Raw genomic sequence first — 10,391 nt, 5'->3', positions numbered from 1 at the left:
AGAGATGGCAGTGGAGTTTTTAACCAGATTGTTTAACAGGATTTTGAAAGGTGAAAAGATGCCTGAGGAATGAAGAAGGAGTGTGCTGGTACCGATCTTTAAGAACAAGTGCAGGTAGTTGGGTTGAAAGAGGCAGATATAGTCGACAGAGGGGTATGGAGACGGATGATCCGCTGTGGCGACTCCTAATGGGAGCAGCCGAAAGAAAAGAAGAAAAACATCCTTATTTAAAAAAATAGCAACATGTGGCAGCATCCCTTATATAAAAGACAAACAAAATTGTAGGGAAAAAAACTTTAAACATGGAAATGGCTCATGACAAGAAAGATGTAACAATTAAACTTTAGATTACCTGTATGTGCTTTCTCAAATTTGATGGCGAATTCTTGAAAGCCAGCACTTTTTTACACCGATAATTTCCAACATCTCCCTTATATATGGCCATGGGTTTTAGAGGAATGTCTTTGTTTTTATTTATTTTCACATCTGTGACTCCCTCTAAATTCACAGTAACCATTTCTCTTGTTGCCTTTCTAATTGTTAGCTCCGCTTGCCTACGTCTACCTCTTATAAGCAAAAAATAATACACCAGTGATATGGTGAAAAAGTCGCGCAATGATGGTCAATAGGCTGGAAACAGCGCTCAATGAGAAGAAATAATACTAAAAGTAATGAGGCTGGTTTGAAAATGTAAGAAGTAGAAAGTACAGATATTTGTGTAAAAATTTTATAAATGAAAGTCCAAAGTTGTCTGAAAAATTAATAGTGGAGTAAAGTACTGATACCAGACAAATCAACTTAAGTACAGTAACAAAGTATTTGTACTTCGTTTCTTCCCACCTCTGCTCCAAAGGAAACCCATCCTCATCTGGGTGGCACCAAATGTCCATTCATTACAGTTTATTGTTATTAAGGTATGAAGTGATAGGTGATTAAATGCAACTTGTGGTCCTGAGCCATTGTAGTAGACTGTTTAACTACATTAACTACAGTCCAAATCTATCCTTGAAGCTCCCATCTTGCTCCGTAATTTCATAGATCCCCATGAAATTTTATTTTATTGGTTTAGAAAGTTAAAGACACTGTACAGTGTAATTATTATGCAGTTGGAGACTCAAGCAGAAATAGCCACGGCAGAATAACTAAAAGGGAGAGCCAAAGGGTAACAAAGGCATTAGGGGTTCTCTGGGACAAGTGAATATGTCCTACCTACTGTGTATGGTTATATGACCAATAAGAACTTGTGTCCTTTTTAGCTAGATAGAGTGATAAATACATATAGAGCACTCACTGTTCCCGAAAATATTACAATTTAGACACAAATGTCTTTTATAATTCATCTATGAATTTTGTTGCATATGAAAACACTAGCTTACAGTAGCTCACAAAATCCCTGGTGGTCTAGTGGTTAGGATTCTGTGCTCTCACCGCCGCAGCCCACGTTCGATTCTTAGTCAGGGAACCAACCCCACCCATTAGGGTTGCACAGGCCAGTGCACTCTTAGTGCTGGTCCCAATCCCGGATAAATGGGGAGGGTTGCATTAGGAAGGGCATCCAGTGTAAAACGTGCCAAATCGAACATGTGGATCACGAATACGGATGATCCGCTGTGGCGACCCCTAATGGGAGAAGCCGAAAGAAAGTTTTACAGTAGCTCACAAAAGTGAGTACCCACCTCACTTTGCAGAAACTATTTTATTATATGTTCTCATGGGACAATACAATAGAAATGTGCAGCTTGTATAGCATTACAGATTTACTGTCCTATCAAAGTAACTCAACATACAGCCATTAGAGTGTCTAAATAACGGCCATGGTTTCTCGCAATGAACAGCAGCCCCAGACCATGACGCTACCTCCACTATGCTTGACTGTAGTCAAGACACAATTTCCTTGAAAATCCTCGCCAGGGAGTCGCCACACATGGTGAACACCATCTGAGCGACATAGGTTCATTTTGTTTATCTCATTAGACCACAGGACATGGTTCTAGTAATTCATGCTCTTGGACAGGTTGTCTTCAGCAAACTGTTTATAGTCTTTCTTGTGAGCCAGCTTCAGAAAAGGCTTCCTTCTGGGACGACGGCCATGCAAATCGACTTGTTGCAGTGTGCAGCGTATGGTCTGAGCACTGACAAGAGAACCTTCCACTTCTGCAACCTATTAAACAGTGCTGGCAGCACTTATGCATCTGTTTTTTTAAGCCAGCTTTTGCACCTGGCACAAAGCTTGAGGATTCAACTTCTTTGATCAACCCTTGTGAGGCCTGTTCCGAGATAAATCCATCTTGGAAAACCTCTGTATGACCCTGGCCATTGTATTGTAACTTAGTTTCTTCTTATATCCGAGGCCATTACTGTATAGAGCAACAATTTAAATTCTCAAATCCTCAAAATCCTCCAGTGGTCAGTATGAAAGAATTGTACTCAAAGCACCAAATTTTAACTGCTCTAATAAAAGATACACAAATGTGGATGGTCCTGTGAACCAGACAAAAACATGAACATTATGAATAGGACATGTGGCTTTGCATTGTAAAATTATGTAGAGTTGTTATTACTTAGGGTGTACTCACTTTAGTTGGCAGATATTTTGACAATAATGGCTGTATGTTGAGTTATTTTCAGAGGACAGTAAATCTATACTGCTATAGTAGTAGTTCAGTTTCATTTCTATAGTATTGTCCATTGAAAAGATATATTAAAATTGTTGCCTAAATGTCAGGGGTGTACTCACTTTTGTGAGATACTGTATATGTAATTAACATGATAAATGCGCATTGTCTTTGCATGAATTTAAAAGCAAAAACATTGTTAATTTGCTTGTTAAGATAAGAGTGGAATTGTATTATGTTTACGCTGTAGTCTGGTTGTCACATGTATTTTCTTAACAACTGCTGCACCAGTGGACATTAACAGCTGCCCAGTGTCAGGCCTGTCATACACAGTGTGTATAGCTGCATGGACCAGCTGAGGGCTTAAGATGACACCTTTTTTCTCTAAAACAAGCGTTTTGAAATACAAATAACACCTTATTTCTTCCATGTGTTTCAGCCCCCACTATTTTTTAAGTGTACCGTGATAAGCATCTCAAGCAAGATAGCCTGCAACAGAAACTGATGAAAACATAGATAGCATATTAGCTTTATACTATTCATGCTGTTTATGTAGATGGTGGTTCTAATAATATGTTTTTATTTTTTACATTCCTTTTTATTGGGCCTCTCAATGTAGCAACAATGTAGAAGACCCATACGCTATTATGTGGTTGTGAATATTAGCATGTGGTAAACTGTAATTCTTCAAAAGATGCACTAATACTGACAATAAATTAATTGCCTTCGCTCAAAATTGGAGCAAGTTAAAAAAAAAAAAGTAATACTTGTCTGCAGTACTTTTCTCTTAAAACCTTAATATAATGCATTTACAGAGGATAAATGAATTTTTTTTTAATTTTAGATTTTTTTTATATTACAATGATTAGAAGAGAATTCATCTCAGACTGGGGCACCAGTCCATCACAGGGCATGCATACATACATTTGTTTAATCAGCAGAAAAAAAACATGAGGAGAACTAGACTCCACGGAACCTGACAATAACCTGAGTTCAGGATCGAAACAGGGATGGAGCTGTGAGTTGGAATATAGTCACGAAATGTAATCTATTGATTCATGTTCATAGACATTAATTTTTTTTATTTTTTTTGTGTCCCTGTGTATGACTTTGTATGTAATGTATTTCAATAGGAAGCATTTTTGGTGTCTCTGCCAAGGTTTTCTTTCTGCCACTGGATACCACAGATGCTGTATTGTTTTATCTGATTTGTTATTGATTTTTTATTCTGCAAGCACTATTCCCCACATTTAAGCAGTAGATTTAATTCTTGTTTTTGTTGCTTTATATTCTGTAAGCTACTCGCTATTATAAACCATCGTCAGTAGTTTCTTCCAGTCAAAATACTGTCAATATATTCTCCTGGTTAATAAAGGAGCCTGTGTTAATTAGAGACACACACATTTATTACCGTATAACCCTAACTGTATATTGTCTGCATTATTTTTGGATAGAGATTTCTGTCAACATTTCCCATGATCCTTTGCCTCCATTGCTATGGAGACGGAGTCAGACAGTCATGCTGAGTGACATGAAAAAATAGGAAAATTCATGTCCATGAACACGAATCAATAGAATAAAGTTTGTGACAATATCACGAAATGCTGTGAGACTGTGTTGGGCAGTAAAACAGTAAACTCTCTATTTTAGTTTATAGAACACAATAATGCAGACAAACAAGGTACTATGTTTCATACTGTATGTGCTGGAGATTTTAATAATCCATTAGGAAATGTGGATTATACCACTAGAGTTTAGGCCACTAGAAAATCTATATTTAAGAGTAGTTCAAACCAAAAAGGAAAAAAATCTAAGCAAAGACTAAAACATGCAGAGATCATTCAAGAATTTACAAGGGCAAGAACTCACATATTGTGCAAAAATATAAGTGACAGTAAAACATGGCGTGGCAGTTAATACTCAGAGGAGGGTCCTCTGCTGGCCTGGATATGTCATCACACTAGTTGATGTTACATATAAAATGAATAAGTGCTGTATATTTGTTCGGCGCTACTCTCTTCTCTCAGCTATTTAATAATGGATTGCTGATGCATGTTTTAAGTGCATAATGCTGCCTAGTCTATCTAAGAGCTTAAACTTGTGTTTTAATGGCACATTTTTCGTGCCACATAAAGGGTGAATTGCAAGTTGTAAAAAAAAAATAAAAAAACGGTTGTTTCTTTTGTTAAACTTCACGCATGTAAAACGCATGTTTTATGCATCTTCTAGACCTGGTCAGTATTAATGTATAGTCGTAGCATTCCTGCAACCTCCTATTTGTTGAAAGTTTGTGGACACTTGGCCAAAAGATCTATATGTGCTTTTTGAACATTCGATTCCACATTTAGCTCCCTTTTGCTGTTATAATAAACTCCTCTCTTCTGGGAAGATGTTCCTCTAGATTTAGGAATGTGTCATTCAAGATCTTCCACTCCAACCCATGTACAGTAAAGCATATCTTCATGGAGCTCACATTGTGCACAGGGGCACTGTCATGCTGGAATACTGCTGTCATGCTGCAAAATGCAAATTAAGACTACATAAACTGTACATATTGTGCTCTTACATTGAGCAGCTTGAATTTAATTTCAGTGCAAAATTGTGGTTGTTATATAATGAAGGATGATTCTCTGCTAGATGGTGAAAATCTTATTCAGGATAGAGAAAGATCCTTCACACAATAAAGAAACTCATAGTGTTTATTATCCTGCACAACTGATGGCATAGTCTCACACATTTGCCATTGTTTGCATGTATATTTGCAACTGGACAATTTTTTTTTGTCATTTTCTGATACTGATGTACTGATACTGATTAGTGTGAATAAATTGGTCAGTGAGATCTATTTTTACCATTAAAAAAACTTCCCAGGTCTGCCCAGTGGCACTGAATTTTGTTAAATTGCACTGAGCTAGATTGTATTTCCAGTTTTTCAAACATGCTTCCAGAATTGAAAAAAAATAATTGTACAGTTTAGACTTGATGAGGCTTGTCCACATTTATTCTAGATGCTATGAAATTGGCATGTCAAACAGAGCAGTTTGTTTCTCAAGCTGCAAAAATGTTACTGTTTATAAATCAGTGGCATTAACAATGATTATACATTGAGAGGATACACATTATGCATAAATGTGCATCATTAAGGGCGACACATGGTCATTTTATGCAGTTCCTGTGTGGATTTTATTTGCCTTTTATTTATTTATGGTCATTCTGTAAAATGTCATAGCATTGTTCTCTGTATCATGTAAAGATCATTTTAACATAAACAGTCATAATGAGAACATTTCTGTAGCATGTGGTGACAATAAAATTGTAATGACTATTGGAGGAATATGGCTAAATCTGCATTGTTTATAGACATGACATAATTCCTTAAGGATTTCTGAGAAAGAAAAAAAATATTACTGGGGTTAAAGGGAAAATGGAACCTATGGAACAATTTTGAAAATAAATTCAGAGTACAGGGTGTCAGAAAAAAGCCTCTCTGTACTCAGGGGAAACGAACACTTTTTAGCTAAATGTATTCCAAAATTTGGCTGGAATTGGGAAGCTGATGCAAGGTTTCAATAAACTTTAACAGGTAATGTGGCAAGCACATCACACACAACTCTGCTGCCAAACTGGGAGCCGAAGTTTCCTAGAAACGACTCTGTGGGTGTCAACAAAGAAATAGCAATCACATAAAGGATGTTTTGTAAATAAAGTTACATTTTGTTAAAAAATTTTAATTTTCACTGTGTGGACACTTGTGGTGACACAATTCATAGGGATTGTGTGTGTGTGTGTGTGTATATATATATTTATATGCATATCAAGAGTCAAGAGAGTCAAGAGGCTTTTTTATTATCATTTCTACTATACACAGTGGTACACAGTACACAGTAAAAACAAGACAACCTTCCTCCAGAACCCTGGTGCTACACTAAACAACATAGAGCTACAACACACAACATAAAACTACATAAAGTGCAATCGAGTGCAATCGAGTGCAAACAGTGCAGACAAAAAACAGTACAGACAGACAACACAAGACAGTGTGGGACAATACACATAACACAAAAAAAGCGCCGACCAGTAAACCTACTGTATACTCTAACTATACAGTACTGTGCAAAAGTATATGTAAACAAACACAATGCAGTGCAAAAACAGCAGTAGCAGCAGTCAAGAGGTGCAAAAAACAGCATGTAAACGGTATAATATGGTTAAGTGTAAATAATAAATAAATGGTGGTGGAATGGATTGAGATGGGTAATGAGTGTGTGTTGAGTGTGTGTTGAGTTTAGGTTGTACAGTTTAGTAACACACAGTTGGGTGTGTGTGTGTGTGTATGAGTTTCAGTTTAGTTATGTGTATTGAGGAGCTTGATGGCTTGTGGGAAAAAGCTGTTGCACAGTCTGGATGTGATGGCCTGAATGCTTCGGAACTGTTTTCCTGATGGCAGGAGGGTAAAGAGTGTGTGTGAGGGGTGTGTGGGGTCATCCATGATAGAGGTAAGAGAGACTCTGATAATCTTCTCAGCTGTCCTCACTATCCTCTGTATCCACCCTGTAGGTCTTGCAATCTGAAATATACTGCAGTAGTCACTAAATAAAAATCTGAGAGACCTGATTTTAGGCTGCAAAGACTAAAATATGAACCTACAAACTAAGAACAGCATTAAAACTATAGTTCATTAGTTTAAACTTCACATTCTACTGTTTGTTTCATTAGAAATTAATTTACTCATATTTTACACTATAGAGTACATCTGCTTACAATATTAGCACACCAAAAACAACCATTTAAAATATTTTAGACACATTTGTTTGTGTTTACCATAGTATGTTTGACTTCTCTTTATTTATCCACAGTTTTTCCAAGATGCCTTCAATGTTCTTGAAACTGGCCTTGGCTTGTAAACAGAAACCCCTTTGTGCACCATTGGCAAGACCCTTGTTCCTAATAGCTGCCATTGTGACCTTCAAATTAAAATTGTAAATAGAAAATTCTTAAGGTAACAATGTATCCAAATGTAAAGTGAAAACAAGGTGTGTGATTAGTAATAGGTTAATTTAGAGATTCATTTGGATGCCCAACTATAGCAACAGTCCAGTGCAAAAGGAACTGCTTAGAAGGACAGTGGCCAGCTCCCTCCATATTTTAAGTTTTAGGATAGAAGCCTGTCTTCAATTCATTTTTGCCATTTGGTTTCAGTTGTCTTTTGGTCAGGACCAAATATACAACTCTACTAGTTTGCCTTTGTTTATTCACAGCTTGCAGATGGCTTGCATTTTCTTCATTTTTTTTATTGTATTTTGTTCTGTATTCCACAATGAACATTAGAGGATAAATGTCATAGATGCAGGATTCGGGTAATAGTTGCGTGTGAGGAATGAGCCGGGGGTGGGAGTGGGGGGTGGTAGATCCTTTCTTGGTGGATGTAGAGTGTCAGAGATAAATGATTTTAAAGGTTAGAGATCCATCACAATTGGAGAGCCTCAGTTTAATCACACTCACAGTTTTTTTTTTTTGCACTACTAAATACTTGTTATCTCTTGTGGATTACTTTCTGGTAATGCATTCTACTAAAAAACAGCTTAAATATGTTGTATTTAATAAGAAGTGAGGTGGAATGTGTACATTTTTGAGGAGACTACAATCTTTCAGATGAAAACCTGTATATGAACTTCATAGATGTGTGAACTGGGGAAAGTACTTGGGTTGTCACTTTCAGTATGAACTGAATCATCACCCCCCTCAGGGCTCCGTACTCTCCAGGAAGGTTGAATTAGTGAGGGGATAACAACATGTGGCCTGTTCTGAATTAGCTGGTGTGAAAACAAAACCCATTTTCAGGAGTTTTCCTTTAGTATGTGAGCTCTGTGTGTGGGTGTGTGTGTGTGAGAGGCAGATGAAACTTTAAATAAGTATATTTCTAATTAATGATAATATAATGATTAATGATAATAACAACACAGTATTTTGTGCTATGTTGGCATTTTGTTTAGTTTGAAAGAATAAACTGTAACGATTTAATAAAAGGTAATTAAGATGAAATATTATTACATTTGAATAATAATACACATATTTGAGTATAAGAAGTATGTTTAAAAAATTTTCTGTTAATTCATGTGTCAGGAACAGTAGACAGAAGCAGAAAATATTCCCAAACTGATCTAAATTGTAACTAAAGGATATAAACAGGAAACTGGCAACATGTCAGGTGATTAGCAAACCAACCAACAAACAAACAAACAAGAAACAGGTAGAAAGACACGAGAAAAAACTATAATTTCAGCATACTGAATAAGCAGCTTGGTGAGGTAAGGTGAAGGCACATTAAGGGTTACTTAACAAAGAAAACACAAGCGCAAGAAAAAAAAATCTGGAGGAAAACTAAAAGCATGTGAAAGTAATCATGACACTAGTGAGAAATCTAATGACAAGACATGGGACGAGACAAAACTTGACCCACAACAAAATACACATGGCATTGTAAACAAACAATACACTGTAATACATTCTTCATTGACTCATCTTGTCTTAGACTTAGTTGCTTTGACTAATTAAATTTTAAAAGACACAAAGTGTTCAGTTAATTCAATTTACAGCTGTTGCTATGTCAATTAACATCCATTCAAGATTCAAGATACAATTATGTCAACTAAAAAACAATTAGTTGAACAATTGTCTAGTTAACATTAAATACTACTCAGATTTTCAAGACCTAACTATTTGGTTATATTGGATTTTCACTTTGAATTTGACATAAATAAAAAATAATTAAAAATATATATGTGTCAAGGTTTCTCCTCAAAAGCATGAAAGACATTACATAAAAATCCATAAACACAAGCTATCACGTAAGTAAAAAAAACAACCTGTGTGAATGTGTTTCAATGTGTCGAAGTCAAATTTGTGTGTGGTGTTTGTATTAATTGTTAATGAAGAACCTCTCTGTTAGCAGGAAAACAACAAGAACAGTTGTTTTATCCAGGGTGTGTACCATATTTGAACACATTATTGTGTACATATGTTTCAGAAAGGTACAAGCCTTCGGTATACAGATGAAAACAAAGCACAATGAGGTGGAAAAAGGGACAAAGTAGCAAATAATGTGCTATAATGCAGTACAGCACATTCATATATAAAAAAATAACAATGTTTAAGAAACATCAGTCAATCAAGCATTTTTTTAAAATAGTAATTTATGAAATGTTGTTGCACCCACGCACAAATAAAAATATTTTTTTAATTTAATTATTTTAGCAAAACAAGAACTAACAATGAGGTCCGACATTGTAAAAACTGAAAAATCTAAAAGTAACTTTCTATTATCATATTTTGACAAGACAGAGATCTTGCTCATCTGCCCAAAAATCAGTACACAGAATTTTAACCTCCGTTTAGAAGGCTGTACTGTAGTTCAACAGTAAAAGACCTGGGAGTTATTTTAGACAGCGACTTGCCTTTTGAAAATCATATCAACCATATTACAAAAACAGCCTTTTTCCACCGTAGAAATATTTCTAAGCTAAGAAACATGTTGTCTATATCTGATGCAGAGAAGCTCATCCATGCATTCATGACCTCCAGACTGGATGCATCACTAGCTGGTTGTCCTGCATCATTAGGGCATTAGTTTCTCATCAGAGCCTTGGGGTTCCATGAAATTACTCAGGACTACAGTTTGTATCTGATCACCATCACTGCATCCCGCAACATTGTTTATCTGTAGTAAATGGACATTTGGTGCAACCCAGATGAGGATGGGTTCCCTCTTGAGTCTGG

This window comes from Silurus aristotelis (genome assembly GCF_946808225.1).
Source record: "Silurus aristotelis genome assembly, chromosome: 9".
NCBI classification, from domain to species: domain Eukaryota; kingdom Metazoa; phylum Chordata; class Actinopteri; order Siluriformes; family Siluridae; genus Silurus; species Silurus aristotelis.
Note: the sequence above shows the minus strand (reverse complement) of the source record.